Source organism: Schistocerca piceifrons, chromosome 1 (assembly GCF_021461385.2).
Source record: "Schistocerca piceifrons isolate TAMUIC-IGC-003096 chromosome 1, iqSchPice1.1, whole genome shotgun sequence".
In the NCBI taxonomy this organism is placed as follows: Eukaryota; Metazoa; Arthropoda; class Insecta; order Orthoptera; family Acrididae; genus Schistocerca; species Schistocerca piceifrons.
The window spans coordinates 334,474,365-334,491,544 of record NC_060138.1 but is presented as its reverse complement, the minus strand read 5'-3'; positions in this window follow the sequence as shown (position 1 = coordinate 334,491,544).

The window sequence follows — 17,180 nt, the reverse complement described above, 5'->3', positions numbered from 1 at the left end:
TACTTATTGATGACTTTACCAGACTGCAAACGACAACATCATCTGCAAACATTCTAATAGGAATGCTCAGATTGTCTTCTTAAATGTTTATATAGATTAGGAACTGCAGAGAGAGCCTGAGAGCCTGTAATGCTTGCTTAAGGAATCGTAGATATCACTCTTGTCTCACACTGCAACTTCCAGTCAACTACTACAAACTATGATTTTTCTCACAGGAAATGACGAATTCACTCACATAACTGAGGCGATGTTCCACAGACTAGTTATTTTATTGAAAACCGTTTGTAAACAACGGTTTAGATAGTGTTCTGAAAATCTAAAAATATGGTATAAACCTAAGATCCTTCGTTGATAGCACTGAATCACTTCGAGTGAATAAAGAACAAGTTGCGTTTTACAGGAAAGTTAATTCCTGAATCTGTGCTGGTTATGTATCCATCATTTTACCAGCAGTCGGTCACATCGCTACCAAGCATCTGCAGCATCTAGGAGTAACTATATTCCCTACTAAATGCTTCGTTTTTGAGAAATTAAATTTTCACTTTTGTTACTTTTCTTAAATATGGTTTTTTTTTTTTGCTTGAGGATCCCTTAGTTCGATATTTGGGGCACTGTTATACGCCAAACGCGTTGTAAATAACTTTCACCTCCTTACGCATTTATTATGACGTCTTGTGCGGAAAATACGCTTTCATTTCTTGATAATGGCTAATTACTGACACCAATGTGCCAGAATTAAATAATCTGTCAATAGTAAATGAATCTCCCTGTCGAGGATACTCCACAGCGCACTTCGAGTCAGTTGTCAATTTATTGCCCCTTTTTCACACAGCAATTGGCCGACTGGACAACACTGTCGGTCTAGAATATTCTCAGCTATTTCTTTCTTTATTATTAAGCGCTCATTCTGTAAAGAGTTGACTTAATAACTTAGAAAGTGATCCTTTTTCGCTTTTGAACATTCTTCCACAACACAGAGAACAGCGGGTAGTTTTTTTAACCAATTAATTGAAGGCTGAATCATAAACTTCCGTCACCAGTGAGGTCATTATAAGATCAACTAGTGGGAAACCGGTCATGGAAATGCGGTGTCCACGTGTCCACGTGCCTTAGAAGTTGCTGGGTAGGAGCAGGCCCACTAAGAACTCCACATACCAAGAGAAGGTACTTCCGTTCCCAGTTGCTACATTATACAGTGTGTGTCTCTTCTTACAAAATATAGGTAACAACCTCATTCCATTTAATACCTGTCCATTTGTTTCAAGTTTTTTGCCCTCAAGTGATATTTAGCCATACTTATTTCACTCGTTTCTGAAATCATCCAACAATTACCACGTGTTACGGTTCTGTACCTCAGTCAGTAAAAACAGAACCCTTATGGAGTCTTACTGTTGTCCATCCGTCCGTCTGTCTGTCTTTCTGCCCGGCTTTTAAGAACTCTTTTTCTGAGGAATTGGTAGACGTTTTAAGTTCAAGTTTATGTCACGTATTAAGGCCAATGCTCTCTTATCAGTGCAAATATTTTAAGCTTCTAAATCAATTCAGCCAAAAGATACGACCGTTTACGTCAAATACTTTGGTACTCTAAAACTCACACATCAAAACCTATAGCATAGTTCCCGTTAATCTACACTACTGGCCATTAAAATTGCTTCACCAAAAAGAAATGCACATGAAAAACGGGTAATCATTGGACAAATATATTATACTAGAACTGACATGTGATTGCATTTTCATGCAAACTGGGTGCATACATCCTGAGAAATCAGTACCCAGAACAACCACCTCTGGCCGTAATAACGCCTTCATACGACTGGGCATTGAGTCAAACATAGCTTGGATGGCGTGTACAGGTACAGCTGACCATGCAGGTTCAACACGATACCACAGTTCATCAAGAGTAGTGACTGGCGTATTGTGACGAGCCACCATTGACCAGACGTTTTCAGTTGGCGAGGGATCTAGAGAATGTGCTGGCCAGGGCAGCAGTCGAACATTTTCTGTATCCAAAAAGGCCCGTACACGACCTGCAACATGCGGTCGTGCATTATCCTGCTGAGTCCGCAGCTCGTGGTCTTGCGGTAGCGTTCTCGCTTCCCACGCCCGGGTTCCCGGGTTCGATTCCCGGCGGGGTCAGGGATTTTCTCTGCCTCGTGATAACTGGGTGTTGTGTGACGTCCTTAGTTTAGTTAGGTTTAAGTAGTTCTAAGTTCTAGGGGACTGATGACCATAGCTGTTAAGTCCCATAGTGCTCAGAGCCATTTATCCTGCTGAAATGTAGGGTTTCGCAGGGATCGAATGAAGAGTAGAGCCACGGGTCGTAACACATCTGAAATGTAACGTCCAGTATTCAAACTGCCGTCAATGCGAACAAGAGGTGACCGAGACATGTCACCAATGGCACCCCATACCATCACGAATACACGCTTCCCATGTGCGTTCACTGCGATGTCGCCAAACACGGATGCGACCATCATGATGCTGTAAACAGAACCTTGCAAACGTCCCCATCAGTTGAATCAGGGATCGAGACGTGACTGCACGATCCATTACAGCCATGCGGATAACATGCCTGTCATCTCGACTGCTAGTAATACGAGGCCGTTCGGATCCAGCACGGCGTTCCGTATTACCCTCCTGAACCCATCGCCGGCCGGAGTGGCCGTGCGGTTCTGGGCGCTACAGTCTGGAGCCGAGCGACCGCTGCGGTCGCAGGTTCGAATCCTGCCTCGGGCATGGATGTGTGTGATGTCCTTAGGTTAGTTAGGTTTAATTAGTTCTAAGTTCTAGGTGACTGATGACCTCAGAAGTTAAGTCGCATAGTGCTCAGAGCCATTTGAACCATTTTTGAACCCACCGATTCCATTTTCTGGTGACAGTCACTGGATCTCGACCAGCGCGAGCAGCAATGTCGCGATACGATAAACCGCAATAGCGATAGGCTACAATCCAACCTTTACAAAGTCGGAAACGTGATGGTACGCATTTCTCCTCCTTACACGAGGCACCACAACAACGTTTCACCAGGCAACGCCGGTCAACTGCTGTCTGTGTATAAGAAATCGGTTGGAAACTTTCCTCATGTTATCACGTTCGTAGGTGTCGTCACCGGCGCCAACTTTGTGTGAATGCTCTGAAAAGCTAATCATTTGCATATCACAGGCCTGAAAGCGATTCAGCTCCGATGACGAGGTGAAAGAAGAGGTTCATAACTTTCTGAACAGCATGGCGGCGAGCTGGTATTACATTGGCATACAAAAACTGCCACAGCGTTTACAAAAATGCATAGTCAGAAATGGTGATTATGTCGAAAAATAGCTAAATGTTCAAGCTGTAAACTGATATAAACCATTGTAGAAATAAACAGGTCTATGTACTTATAAAAAAATAGCAGACCTTACTTTTGAGATTACCCTCGTACATAAGACAAAAACATTTTTGTCGTTCTTCATCCGTCTGTTCGTTTGTCTGTCCGTGTGTTACGACCCTGTTTGCTATTGAACAGACTGGCGTATCAAGTTCAAATTTATGTCACGTAGGCCTACTAAGGTCTACGGTCCCTTAGCAGTGTAATAATTTTAAGCTTCTTAGTCAATGCAAGCAAAAGCTGCGGCTATTTATGTCACATATTTCGATACTCAAAAATTCACTCATGAATGATGATCCTATAGGTCCGCAGCTCGTGGTCTCGCGGTAGCGTTCTCGCTTCCCAAGCACGTGGTCCCGGGTTCGATTCCCGGTAGGGTCAGGGATTTTCAACTGCTAAGAGATGACTGGGTGTTGTGCCGTCTTCATGATCATCATTCATTCTCATTACGATCGGAGGAAGGCAACGGCAAACCACCTCCATTTGGACCTTGCCTAGTACGGCGGTGCGGGTCTCCCACATCGTTCCTCTACACTCTGTGAAGGAACTTGAGACTTCATTTCCATAACCTATAGGTTATTTCCCGTTGACCTAGAATCAACATATTTGCAAAGAGGCACAGTTTCACACTAAAAGTAAAGGAAAAAAATTCGAAAATTGTTAATTCGTAATTATCTCACACGAACAGAAAATATTTTTATCATTTTTGTCCATCTTTCTGACTGTCTGTTAACATCCAGTTTCCTCTACAACAGGCTGGCATGTCAAGCTCAAATTTATGTCACATACTTAAGCTTTCGAAATGTGATGCTTCAGAAGAATGCTGAAGATTAGATGGGTAGATCACATAACTAATGAGGAGGTATTGAATAGAATTGCGGAGAAGAGGAGTTTGTGGCACAATTTGACTAGAAGAAGGGATCGGTTGGTAGGACATGTTCTGAGGCATCAAGGGATCACAAATTTAGTATTGGAGGGCAGCGTGGAGGGTAAAAATCGTAGAGGGAGACCAAGAGATGAATACACTAAGCAGATTCAGAAGTATGTAGGCTACAGTACGTACTGGGAGATGAAGAAGCTTGCACAGGATAGAGTACCGTGGAGAGTTGCATCAAACCAGTCTCAGGACTGAAGACCACAACAACAACAATTTAAGTCTATGATTCCTCGGCGGCCATTTGTGACACATATTTCGAAACTTTCAAACCCACTCATGAAAACCCACTGGGTACTTATCGTTGACCTAGAATCATTAAATTTAACAAAAATGGTTCAAATGGTTCTGAGCACTATGCGACTTAACTTCTGAGGTCATCAGTCGCCTAGAACTTAGATCTAATTAAACCTAACTAACCTAAGGACATCACACACATCCATACCCAAGGCAGGATTCGAACCTACGACCGTAGCGGTCGCTCGGCTCCGGACTGCAGCGCCAAGAACCGCACGGCCAGTCTGGCTGGCCGTTAAATTTAACAAGGAACAAGGTTTCACAGTACAGGTAAAGGGAAAAATCCGAAAATCGTTAATTTCTTATAATACAACACGAACTATTTCTTTTGTCAATTTTTATCCGTCTGCCTGTTTGTCTGTCCATCTGATAAGATCCTTTTTTTTTTTCATGAACAGATTGGCGCATCAAATTCAAATTCACGTCACGTACTAATATCTATGGTCTCTTGATGGCGTAAAAAGTTAACGCTTCTAAGTCAATGCAGTCAAAACATTCGGCCGTCCATTTTACATATTTTGAGACTCGCAAATTCATTCATCATAACCAATAGGTTACTTCCTATTGACGTATAATCATGAAATTTGGCAAGAAGCAAGGTTTCACAGCACAAGTAAATTAGAAATCTTAAAATAGTCATCATCATCATCATCATCATTTAAGACTGATTATGCCTTTCAGGTTCATTGTGTGGGTTCCTGTAGTCATGTCCTAGTTCATGAACCACGGGAAACGTATAAGTGGCCAAGTAAGTGGTCCCGACAGTCGGGATACCAGTTACTTTGGAATAAGGCTGGGCATCTCGGACATATTCTGAGTCGTGGTCACCTTTGTGCTCATACGGCAAAGATTACCAGATCCACCGGTTAGTCCCTCAGCCGTTAGGGGTAAAACCCAATGGGACTCGGGGCAAGTAAGGCTAGCAACCTGCTTCCCTGGTACTTTAAATATGATGCTGGCAACAATCAGAGCAGAATGCCTCGGACCTTTGGAGGTGACGGAGTCCCACCTCTAACTAACTGACTAAAATAGTCATACCAAATAAAAAAATAATTTTGCCATTGAAATATACATTGCATTCAGCATCAGTCAGAAGCTTAGTAGATGAACATTACTACATGCAAACATAAAAAATAAGTTTTCTCGCTTCTTTTTGTATGTCCGTACCAGCCTGAGAAACTACTGTAGAAGTTTGGATGCGCTCTTGGAATTCACGGGACCAGTGTCTTGCTAGTATCAGTATTGAAAACACACAAAAATCGCTGCGAGTCTCGATTTCCAGGATGGATTAACTACACTACTGTGTGAGCGACATGTGGGTGCTATTCTGTTATTCTGCGCAACGGATTAACCTGAGATGTACCCTTTACACTGTAGCTCCTGCAAGATGCAATTTCCATCCCTACACTACTCAAGAAGTCAGACAGACGCTCCTAACGTTCTAAAGAGAAATGCCTGAAAAACTTTCAGCAATAAATATCTTCTGGAGACGTCCGCTGTAAGGAAATGACACAAAAATTCACTAAATTTCTTACGTAACTAGTGGGATACTTGGGTACTGGAGTAGTGCTAGTTAGTGTAAGAAAAACGTGAAACAAACGAAAATTATTATTGTTTTTGTAAAAATTCTGAGAAATCACAATGGCACGTTTAGTTAGGAACTGAACAAGTTATTTCCGGGTTCTTTTCGGAATGTGAAGTTATCTCTTAAGGATAGGATTCGCTAGTGAAATTTCTATACAAAATATAAGATTGATATTGACTTGGCAGAATGGCTGAGAGCCGCGCCTATTCAACTTGAATAATTATCCGTTAGAATGTTGCTAGGTACGGTCGAGGCTGTCGCGTGTGAAATGCTGTGAAGTGTACTGTTGTGGAGGAAATATGCAGTTCACAAGAGCTGTAGCGCACAATACCGTAAGCTGCGATGACTGCTGTCTGCGCCATTCGCTGCTGACAAATAAGATAACTCTCGTTCTGTCTGGATTGACCTTCGCCAATCAAACTCTCCCTACGCCTTGATGAAGTCAAGGAATCCTATCCGCCCCTAGTCTAACTACTGGCGTGGTACACCGGTCAGAAAACCAGTCCACCACGATGCCACTCAAAAATTTGCTCGCAAGCGTTTAGCTATAACTCTGCCTGTTCACACCGGACAATAAGTGTGGCGGCCAACACAGTAAACAACGCTTAATCGCAAGGACTCAATATAGAGTCGCACTCCGATTTGCTCTCGACAGAGGTGCTCTCCCAGTGAAGTACTGAGGAGAGACTTGTTCCTCGCTCTTTGAGTACACGTACGAGCGCACACGCTCTCGTTACTTGTTCCTCGCTCCAAGAGCGACAACGGAACGGCCCCTCTCCACGCCAGACGCCAGTCTCTTCCATTACTCCTTCAGCTCAAGGTGTCAGGAAGGTCGTATGCCAATCAGCATTGCTCTTCTAAAACGGGAGAATGACGTTTCGTTTAAGGCGACCAATCCGGAAATCTGTAGCATCGACTTTTGACGTTTGCTGTCTCCCTGTGAAAACCTCTGAAACTGTGTGCTATATTTGTAAAGAATGCGTAGGCTGGGCTCTCCCACACAATGTAGCGGAATTTGATTTTAAACCGAACCCGGGGTCGTTCTCCCTTTCACTCGGGCAAATGCTGTCTGCTCTACGGGCGGTCGCGGGGCCGACGTAGATAGGTTGCCTCATCCTCTGAAGGGACCGGCATCCTGGAGTGCGGTTTGCCTCTCCCGAACTAAAAGCTTTTGTGACCATCGTGTCTTGAATGTGTGTGTGTGTGTGTGTATGCCAGCCTCCAGTATTTCAACCTCGGAGCGCGCTTGCGATTTACTTGTTATTTGCATACTTTACATGAATTCATACAACATTGAATTTATCTTATCGAGTTTGGGTTCGAATGAAGCGTCTTGATGTGCAGAATATGATTGTGAGGGCGGAAAATGTAAGCAATGAAGGTCAGGAGACCACGACATCTTACAACTGGCCATTAAAATAGCTACACCAAGAAGAAATGCACATGATAAACGGGTATTCATTGGACAAATATATTATACTAGAACTGACATGTGATCACATTTTCATGCAATTTGGGTGCATAGATCGTGAGAAATCAGTACCCAGAACTACCACCTCTGGCCGTAATAAAGGCCTTGATACGCCTGGTCATTGAGTCAAACAGAACTTGGATGGCGTGTACAGGTACAGCTGCCCATGCAGCTTCAACACGATACCACAGTTCATCAAGAGTAGTGACTGGCGTATTGTGACGAGCCAGTTGCTCGGCCACCACGCTTTCAATTGGCGAGAGATCTAGAGAATGTGCTGGCCAGGGCAGCAGTCGAACATTTTCTGTATCCAGAAAGGCCTGTACAAGACCTGAAACATGTGGTCGTCCATTATCCTGCTGAAATGTAGGGTTTCGCAGGGATCGAATGAAGAGTAGAGCCATGGGTCGTAACACATCTGAAATGTAACGTGCACTGTTCAAACTGCCGTCAATGCGAACAAGAGGTGACCGAGACACGTAACCAATGGCACCCCATACCATCACGCTGGGTGATACGCCAGTATGGCGATGACGAATACACGCTTCCAATGAGCGTTCACCGCGATGTCGCCAAACACGGATGCGACCATCATGATGCTGTAAACAGAACCTGGATTCATACGAAAAAATGACGTTTTGCCATTTGTGCACCCAGGTTCGTCGTTGAGTACACTATCGCAGGCGATTCTGTCTGTGATGCAGCGTCAGGGGTAACCGCCGCCATGGTCTCCGAGCTGATAGTCCATGCTGCTGCAAACGACGTCGAACTGTTCGTGCAGAAGGTTGTTGTCTTGCAGACGTCCCCGTCTGTTGACTCAGGGATCGAGACGTTGGGATCCAGCACGGCGTTCCGTATTACCCTCCTGAACCCACCGACTCCATATTCTGCTAACAGTCATTGGATCTCTACCAACGCGAGCAGTATTTAATGTCGAGATACGATAAACCGCAATCGCGATAGGCTACAATCCGACCTTTATGAAAGTCGGGAACGTGATGGTACGCATTTCTCCTCCTTACACGAGGCATCACAACAACGTTTCACCAGGCAACGCCGGTCAGCTGCTGTTTGTGTATGAGAAATCGGTTGGAAACTTTCCTCATGTCAGCACGTTGTAGGTGTCGCCACCGGCGCCAACCTTGTTTGAATGCTCTGAAAAGCTAATCATTTACATATCATAGCATCTTCTTCCTGTCGGTTAAATATCTCGTCTGTAGCACGTCATCTTCGTGGTGTAGCAATTTTAATGGCCAGTAGTGTCTGTACATATATAGGCCTACATCTGCATGGAACCCTACTCGCACTTCGCCAGTTTTTCTTTCAGGCAGCCTAGTTACCTCACTGATTTCACTGAGTCTGTCCTTTCCCACTCTCCGTAACTATAACAGTGAGAACTACATTTCATCATCTGTTGATTCCAGTTCGAGCATAGTTTATTTTACGTTACTCCTAACATTTAGCAAAAAAGTCAGAGAGTCCTTTATCTCGTCGTCGAACTACATACTAGTATACCACCCATATTGATGGTTTTTCTACGTTGGAAATACGTTTAGCGTATAAATCTTTATTTCTCATACGCGATATATGAAAAGAGTTTAAAGACAGAATCGATAATATGCCTGGAAACGTGGGCTAACTCGTTCCAAAAGAAAACAGTATCCTTCCTTCTTCCCTATAATCAAACGATTACCATTCTCAAGATGCATTTCCGCCTGCGCACTGTGTGCCTATACACAATGTGCCTGCCCTAGGTATGCGTCTGTCTGCAGTTTTAAGGCCTGGCTGGGGTCCCAGTTACAGTCTTTACAGAATTTGCAGGTGTGTTATTTTCCTTTTAATTATTATACACCGTAGAAAAGAAACTGTACCCAGTGACTGGAAAAATTGGTAGATCATAACAGTCTACAAGAAGAGTAACAGAAGTGAGCTACAGCAGTACCGTCCTTCCTCACTGACGACCATCTATTGTACAATCCTACAACATATTCCGACTCAAACATAATGAGGTTATCGAACACAATGAGCTCCTCATGTCAACTAGCGTCCATTCCGAAAGCTTCGAGCCGGCCACGGTGGTCTCGCGGTTCTAGGCGCTCAGTCCGGAACCGCGCGACTGCTACGGTCCCAGATTCGAATCCTACCTCGGGCATGGATGTGTGTGATGTCCTTAGGTTAGTTAGGTTTAAGTAGTTTTAAGTTCTAGGGGACTGATGACCACAGATGTTAAGTTCCATAGTGCTCAGAGCCGAAAGCTTCGACAACAGTCCAGTCAACGAAGGAAAATTGGAGGAAAAAGTTCGTTTAGTGGCAAATTTTTGTACAGTGGTAGAGGTGCGTTTCGCGAACAACATACAGTATGTTGACGGGTAAGGTGTGAGCGTGGAATGGGGCAAGGGCTTTTAAAGGTCACTTTATTTAGGTTTTGCATCACTATCTCGAAAACCATGACTTCAAGCGAAAAAGTTTTCCTGTTTAAAATTAAACTGCATTTAACTTCCTTCACAACATGATCTATTTATTTATTCTCTTGGACCAATAGTTTCCACGTTGCAACGGACGGAAAAATAACAGATTACAAACAGTGCTTTACTGGTGTAAAATTAACGTGTATTGTTAAACGAAACGGGTTAAGAACAAATAGTAAATGTGTGTACCATATGTAAATGCAATAGAACCATATTAAGTGATAAACTGTGTTTTGGTGATGCAACATGGCGGAAAGAGGGAGGAGGTGAAGATTAGAAGCACGAGGGAAGGTAGGTCTCCAAATTGTGGTCGTGCACTTCCCGGCTTCATAGGCCTACAAACTGAAGAGCGAGCAGGCAATGCCTCATTCTCTCTACCGCACTGCGTCACAAAAAGCAACTACGGGGTGTCTCACAAAGTTATGTCGAGCTGTACTCAGCAAACCTTACGAATCATTGGCGGCGCAGTATTAAGATATGTGTTTCTTTTCCACAAAGTGCATTAACGCTACATGGAATACAGAAGTGAATTACTAATAATACTAACGCAAGAAGCCCTCTACATTCCTAGAGGGAAATTCTTAGTCGTCCTCCACGGTAACTTGTAGCGTTCTCCCGGGAAAGGCCATTTCTTCCACCACGATCACTGCTCGTCTTTCAGTGTACAGAGAGGCTACACCTCTCCAGCATTTCCTATGCAGGTCTCTCAAGTGACTAAACAAAATAACTTAACTGAGCTCATATTTATATAGCGGAATTATTTTCAGTTTATTACGTGAGTACTTATTTGCGTTTGTTCAATCAGCCATTACGAAAAAATGCTTACCAGCTGGAGCTATCAGGAACTATCTCACCGAAGAGCCTGCCACAAGCATAACATGCTGCCGGTATGTATTTGACAACGTCGATTTCATTGTCTTCACTATCAGTGGCTGGAAAACTTTTCGCAGACTAATGGTATCAAATGCATCATCCCAGCCTCAGCTGTCTCAAGATGTGAAGCGGCATAAAGGCTTAAAGTTGCTCCCTCTGTAACATAAGTAGGTCAACTAGGTCTCAACACAAGTCAAGCAATGCTTTACAGCAGATTACTGTCCTCGATTTAAACATGATCAGACATACAGACATCAAAAAATGTTTTGCATCACCTCGGTTTCGAGAGTTCCGGAACCTGCACAGAAAATTTGAATAGACGTCAACATAAACATCAATTCTGCCCTTTTCATTGCTCATGAAAACCACACATTGCATGTTGTAGCACCATACAGCGAGACCTTCTAGGTGGTGATCCAGATTGCTGTACACACTGATACCTCTAATACCCAGTAACACGTCCTCTTACATTGATGCATGCCTGTATTCGTCGTCGCATACTATCCGCAAGTTCATCAACTCAATGTTGGTCCAGATTGTCCCACTCCTTAACAGCGATTCGGTATAGATCCCTCAGAGTGGTTAGAGGGTCACGTCGTCCATAAACAGCCCTTTTCAATATATCCCAGACATGTTCGACAGAGTTCATGTTTAGAGAACATGCTGGCCATTAGTCGAGCGATGTCATTATACTGAAGGAAGTCATTCACAAGATGTGCACGATGGGGCCGCGAATTGTCGTCCCTGAAGACGAACGCCTCGCCAATATGCAGCCGATATGGTTGCACTATCGGTCGGAGGATGGAATTCACGTATCGTACAGCCGTTATGGTGCCTTCCATGACCACCAGCGGCGTACGTCGGCTTCACATAATGCCACTCGAAAACAGCAGGGAACCTCCACCTTACTGCACTCGTTGGACTGTGTATCTAAGGCTTTCAGCCTGACTGGGTTGCCTCCAAACACGTCTCCGACGACTGTCTGGTTGAAGGCATATGCGACACTCATCAGTGAAGAGAACGTGATGCCAGTCCTGGCCGGTTGCTGTGGCCGTGCGGTTCTAGACGCTTCAGCTGGAACCGTGCGACCACTAGGGTCGCAGGTTCGAATCCTGCCTCGGGCATGAATGTGTGTGATGTCCTTAATTAGTTAGGTTTAAGTAGTTCTAAGTTCTAGGGGACTGATGACCTCAGATGTTAAGTCCCACAGTGCTCAGAGCCATTTGAACCATTTATTGAACAAATCCTCAGCGGTCCATTCGGCACGTTGTTGGGCCCATCTGTACCGCGCTACATGGTGTCGTGGTTGCAAAGATGGACATCCCATGGACGTCCGGAGTTAAGTTGCGCGTCATGCAGCCTATTTCGCACAGTTTGAGTCTTAACACGACGTCCTGTGGCTGCATGAATAGCATTATTCAACATGGTGCCGTTGCTGTCAGGGTTCCTTCGAGCCATAATCCGTAGGTAGCAGTCATCCACTACAGTAGTAGCCCTTGGGTGGCCTCAGCAAGGCATGTCATCGACAGTTCCTGTCTCTCTGTATCTTCTCCATGTCCGAACAACATCGCTTTGGTTCATTCCGAGATGCCTGGACACTTCCCTTGTCGAGAGCCCTTCCTGGCACAAAGTAACAATGCGGACGCGATTGAACAGCAGTATTGACCGTCTACGCACGGTTCAACTACAGACAACACGAGGCGTGTACCTCCTTCCTGGTGGAGTGACTGGAACTGATCGGCTGTCGGACGCCCTCCGTCTAATACGCGGTGCTCATGCATGGTTGTTTACTTCTTTGGATGGGGTTTAGTGACATCTCCGAACAATCAAAGGGACTGTGTCTGTAACACAGTACCCACAGTCAACGTCTATCTTCTGAGGTGATGCTAAAATTTTTTTGATGTGTGTATTTACATCTACCTTGCAAGATATACTGTGAAGGTGTGGTAAGCTACTCAACTCAGTGCAGCCCACTCTACAGATTCCAATAGTTCCCGAGTGGAAGAGATTTATGCCGTCTATCCCTCACACAATTAATGACTACAGAAAAGCAGTAATTTTCTCGTTTTTCCTGTATTCATCACCAAGTAACTGCAACAGATTTACATGCCTTGACAATACGCTGTCAACGACAGACAGCAGAAAGATGCCATATTTACCAATCCACTCTCTTTCTCACCAGCACTTCATAGGTCACTAATAACATCACACTTACAAATTATGCATTTCTCATCCATTGTTTACAGAAACATATTTTAGATAAAAGCTCGCTTGAAAACTGCAAATAAGTACTCATTTAATAAACTGAAAATAACTCCACTACATAAGCACGAGGTCAGTGAAGCTAGAGCCATAGTTTCAGCATGATGGTGCATCCCCATACTTTAGAATCAACGTGTGTAACTATTTAAATGAAGCGTTTCAATGGAAATGGATAGATCTTCAGTGAAAAAGAAGTGTTTGGCACGAACGTGATTCGAACATTGGCGAGTCTGTATATTTGTTTGCCACTGCATTGTCTCGCCTCACTGATCTAATGGACAGCCCCAGCACAGTGCAGAGTCCATGTACGTGTTCTCTTACAGTGTTGTCAAGGCCTCGTTTTTTAAACCGTAATTCTATTAAATCTATTGGCAGGACTAATTTTTGCTACGTACACTTTCATCTTCAGTTGGGATGAGGAATCGCATACCAACTACCAAGTGCGGCATTTTTTCTTCACCCTGTTCATTAAATATACTACAGTTTGTGTGTAAGTATGTTTGTTACTCCTTCACACTGAAGCCGATGGACGTATTCAGATGAGCTTTGGAATGAGGATAACGCATACCCTGTATTAACACATAGGCTACCTTTTATTTCGCTAAAATCACTCTTTCCTTGGAATGGTCAATGTGAGTACTGTTCCTGTGGGATGGGTAGTGTGCTAAAAAGTCGTCCATGAAAGTTAACTGTGAAATGAATGCATTAATTTTAGCGTTGAGATTGGTTTTTAACTGTTTTGGCAAAAGAACTAAGTACGTACTTACATCTACGAGAGCAGAAATATTGCTGTAGGATAAAATGACCACTAAACTCTATAACAGTGCAACGTGTTGTTGTTGTTGTTGTTGTCTTCAGTCCTGAGACTGGTTTGATGCAGCTCTCCATGCCACTCTATCCTGTGCAAGCTTCTTCGTCTCCCAGTACCTACTGCAACCTACATCCTTCTGAATCTGCTTAGTGTATTCATCTATTGGTCTCCCTCTACGATTTTTACCCTCCACGCTGCCCTCCAATACTAAATTGGTGATCCCTTGATGCCTCAAAACATGTCCTACCAACCGATCCCTTCTTCTGGTCAAGTTGTGCCACAAACTTCTCTTCTCCCCAATCCTATTCAATACTTCCTCATTAGTTATGTGATCTACCCATCTAATCTTCAGCATTCTTCTGTACCACCACATTTCAAAAGCTTCTATTCAATTTTTGTCTAAACTATTTATCGTCCATGTTTCACTTCCATACATGGCTACACTCCATACAAATACTCTCAGAAACGACTTCCTGGCACATAAATCTATACTCGATGTTAACAAATTTCTCTTCTTCAGAAACGCTTTCCTCGCCATTGCCAGTCTACATTTTATATCCTCTCTACTTCGACCATCATCAGTTATTTTGCTCCCCAAATACCAAAACTCCTTTACTACTTTAAGTGTCTCATTTCCTAATCTAATTCCCTCAGCATCACCCGAACTAACTCGACTACATTCCAGTATCCTCGTTTTGCTTTTGTTGGTATTCATCTTATATTCTCCTCAGAGACACTGTACATTCAGTTCAACTGCATTTCCAAGTCCTTTGCTCTCTCTGACAGAATTACAATGTCATCGGTGAACCTCAAAGTTTTTATTTCTTCTCCATGGATTTTAATTCCTACTCTGAATTTTTCTATTGTTTCCTTTACTGCCTGCTCAATATACAGATTGAATAACATTGGAGAGAGGCTACAACCCTGTTCCACTGCCTTCCCAACGACTCCTTCCCTTTCATATCCCTCGACTCTTATAACTGCCATCTGATTTCTGTACAAATTCTAAAAAGCCTTTCGCTCCCTGTATTTTACCCCTGCCATCTTCAGAATTTGAAAGAGGTTATTCCAGTCAACATTGTCAAAAGCTTTCTCTGTCTACAAATGTTAGAAACGTAGGTTTGCCTTTCCTTAATCTAGCTTCTAAGATAAGTCGTAGGGTCAGTATTGCCTCACGTGTTCCAATATTTCTACGGAATCCAAACTGATCTTCCCCGAGGTCGGCTTCTACTAGTTTTGCCATTCGTCTGTAAAGAATTTGCGTTAGTATTTTGCAGCTGTGGTTTATTAAACTGATTGTTCGGTAATTTTCACATCTGTCAACACCTGCTTTCTTTGGGATTGGAATTATTATATTTTTCTTGAAGTCTGAGGGTATTTCGCCTGTTTCATACATCTTGCTCACCAGATGGTAGAGTTTTGTCAGGACTGGCTCTCCCAAGGCCGTCAGTAGTTCCAATGGAATGTTGTCTACTCCGGGTGTCTTGTTTCGACTCAGGTCTTTCAGTGCTCTGTCAAACTCTTCACGCAGTATCGTATCTCCCATTTTATCTTCATCTACATCCTCTTCCATTTCCATAATATTGTCCTCAAGTACATCGCCCTTGTATAGACACTCTATATCCTCCTTCCACCTTTCTGCTTTCCCTTCTTTGCTTAGAACTGGGTTTCCATCTGAGCTCTTGATGTTCATACAAGTGGTTCTCTTATCTCCAAAGGTCTCTTTAATTTTCTTGTAGGCAGTATCTATCTTACCCCTAGTGAGATAAGCCTCTACATCCTTACATTTGTCCTCTAGCCATCCCTGCTTAGCCATTTTGCACTTCCTGTCGATCTCATTTTTTAGACGTTTGTATTCCTTTTTGCCTGCTTCATTTACTGCATTTTTATATTTTCTCCTTTCATCAATTAAATTCAATATTTCTTCTGTTACCCAAGATTTCTACTAGCCCTCGTCTTTTTACCTACTTGATCCTCTACTGCCTTCACTACTTCATCCCTCAAAGCTACCCATTCTTCTTCTACTGTATTTCTTTCCCCCATTCCTGTCAATTGTTCCCTTATACTCTCCCTGAAACTCTGTACAACCTCTGGTTCTTTCAGCTTATCCAGGTCCCATCTCCTTAAGTTCCCACCTTTTTGCAGTTTCTTCAGTTTTAATCTACAGGTCATAACCAATAGATTGTGGTCAGAGTCCACATCTGCCCTGGAAATGTCTTACAATTTAAAACCTGGTTCCTAAATCTCTGTCTTACCATTATATAATCCATCTGATACCTTTTAGTGCAACGTATGTGCATGAAAATATTTCGTAGCACATATAATGGTTGGTAAACGCATTGGATTGTAATATTATCGGGTTTCATAAACAGTCAGTTACTTTCCTGTTTGGATTTGAATAATTTATAACATTTTGTGTGTATTTTGTTTGCTTCTAGGGCCTTGATAGTTCAGTAGAATTAACCTTAGGAACTTGGATTGTGGAAATGTACTGGATTGTGATATTATCGTCATTCATGAACACTGACTCGATTTCTTTCTTTGGATTTCAATGACTCATATTTTATTTGGTGATTTCAGACGTTTCTAGAATATCAAAAGTTTGCTTTTGGGACAGTGACGTGGCTTTTTTGGTTAGATTTGAGTGATTTGTAGTCTCTCTGGTGATTTTGTTGGTTTGTAGAATATCAATAGTTTGTTTCTCGATCAGGTTTGCCGTTTCTTCTCTTCGTTTAAGTGGTATTTATTTTGGATTACCGATTACGTCATCTATTTCGTTGTATTGTTGTTAGTGTAGTTAGTTATGGATTAGTTTGTTACGGTTAGGTGTCCTATGGCAGCAGTTCCTCAGATGCGTATTACTGTTTAAATTTCTAATGACTGGCAAGCAGAAGTCGAATCTTTTACAGACCACACAACGAGCTTCAAATATGAAGATAGCTAGATAGTAGCAACCGTTAGTTCATGCTGAACACTGGAGAACTGAGCAGGGGGAACGTCAGGCAAATGCTCGAGCTGTTGAAACCTCGGCGCAGGCTGATGCTCGACGTCAGCAGAATGGTGAATGCGTTTCAGCTGAGACACCAGAGCAGGCAGGAGAATGCAGCACGCA